This window comes from Hibiscus syriacus, unplaced genomic scaffold (assembly GCF_006381635.1).
Source record: "Hibiscus syriacus cultivar Baekdansim isolate YM2019G1 unplaced genomic scaffold, ASM638163v2 tig00013773_pilon, whole genome shotgun sequence".
NCBI lineage: Eukaryota > Viridiplantae > Streptophyta > Magnoliopsida > Malvales > Malvaceae > Hibiscus > Hibiscus syriacus.
The window spans coordinates 180,923-183,113 of record NW_024062309.1 but is presented as its reverse complement, the minus strand read 5'-3'; the positions used below and the strand labels follow the sequence as shown (position 1 = coordinate 183,113).

The following is a 2,191-nucleotide window of genomic DNA, read 5'->3' as shown; positions in this document are numbered from 1 at the left end:
TAATTTTATATTAACTTATTTTTTAATAATATTTTAATATTTTTGTTTTGAATATTCTAAATTTGTTTGACATGGAAATATCTTAACAATTTATAATCAATGGTAGCTGGAAGAATAATTTGTTGGCACGAAGTACAATGCTAATTTGTCAAGAGAAAGAAAACAAAATTGAATACGTGAAATATTTAAGTAATCACATCATGTTCTCCCCAACAAAAGTGGGTGAAGGAAGAAATAACTAACGAATTATTAATTAATTGTACAAAAATTATTAAAGTGTCATATATTTAAACTTAAGAAATGTCTGTTAATAACGTCAATAAATATGCACAAATCAAATTATCTCAGCGGTTAAATAAATTGTTATTGTTTTTAAGAGTCTCGGATTCGAGTATCAATGATTACAAAGACGATTAAACGTTCATTGTCAAATGATTGAGAAGACTTAGAACATATAATATTTTGTAATCACCTTAATTTAATAAAGAAAATAATGTCATCAAATATTTAAACCATAATTTTAAATCAAACAAGCAGAGACAAATTAAATTATTGAAATTACAAGAAAGAGGACATAGAACTTTGAAAGTCTGAAGAGTAGAGTGACTTGAGCATAATTAAACCACTATATTTTTGTCTGTTTTTCATTTTTTTTACTTCACAAATCACGGGCACCGCCATACTATGCCGTTTTATTTGTTGGCTTGGGAAGACTTTGATCCTATTGGATGGAGCTGAATAAGGGTCCGAGTGTAGATTAAATAAGGAGATGAATCAAATAGTCTGATTTGAAAATTAATAACTTTTAAATTTAAACATATTTAAATTAATAAAAATTAAAATAATCGTTAGACAAAAATAATTGGGGGCACGAAGGGCCTCAGTAGCTACTGCCTATAAAGATGAAGCTCATTAGCACATTTCGAATCACACATCTTTAGCAAAAATGGCAACAAAATCTCTAGCCAAATTAATGTTCTTTTCTCTCGTTTTAGTTTCAACACTGATCGGAACTTCCGATGCACTCGACATCAATATCGGAATTCCAGGACTGATCGGAACTTCCGATGCCAGTGGTGGCATCGCCATCTATTGGGGCCAAAACGGCAACGAGGGCACCTTAGCAGCTACATGTGCCACGGGCAGATATGCCTACGTTAACATAGCTTTCCTTGTCCAATTCGGCAATGGTAGTACCCCGGTAATCAACTTGGCCGGTCACTGTAATCCAGCATCCAACGGTTGCGCCGCTATCAGCAACGACATAAAGAGCTGCCAAAGCCAAGGAATCAAGGTCATGCTCTCCATCGGAGGCGGCGCCGGAAGCTACACACTGGCTTCCAAAGCAGACGCCAAAAACGTTGCTACTTACCTATGGAACAACTTCCTCGGTGGCAGTTCTCGTGCCCGTCCCCTCGGTAACGCCGTGTTGGACGGCATCGATTTCGATATCGAGCTCGGCTCGACTCGACACTACGATGAACTCGCTTGTTATCTATCGGCTTATAGCAACCGAGGGAGAAAGGTTTATTTAACGGCGGCTCCTCAGTGTCCGTTCCCGGACAGATACTTGGGGGCTGCCCTTAACACGGGCCTCTTTGACTACGTTTGGGTTCAGTTTTATAACAACCCGCAATGCCAATACGCGTCGGGCAACACCAACAACCTCTTGAACTCGTGGAACCTGTGGACTTCATCGATAAACGCGGGGGAATATATTTATGGGGTTGCCGGCGGCACCGGCAGCGGCAGGAAGCGGGTATATTCAGCCGAATGTGTTGACTTCTCAGATTCTTCCGGTTATCAAAAGATCATCAAACTATGGCGGCGTTATGCTTTGGAATAAGTTCTTTGATGATAGAAATGGCTACAGTGCCTCCATTGCAGCCAGTGTGTGAGGCAAAAGTTGTAGTTCTTGTACGTACTCTTTTAAAAGACTTGCTCTTCTTCGCTAATAATGTAAAAAAAAATTTACCCGATCCCAAATATAAGTAAAAGTTTTTAACCTCACCCATCCCCGACAGAATATATAATTTTACTTTGTGAAACAGAGATATAAAAGATATAAAGATAAATATTATAATAATTATCTTTAAATGTATAAAATAAAATTATATTATTATCTTAGATAAGGTTATATATTTTTACCACAAACACAAACACAAACTCATACTCCGCTGAAGTTAATCTA

The 2,191-nt window shown here is 37.2% G+C and overlaps 1 pseudogene; it reads left to right on the top strand.

Moving 5' to 3' along the window:
- Nucleotides 1-947: 947 nt before the first annotated feature.
- On the top strand, nt 948-1,912 carry LOC120206434 (annotated as a pseudogene).
- The last annotated feature ends 279 nt before the right edge of the window (nt 1,913-2,191 follow it).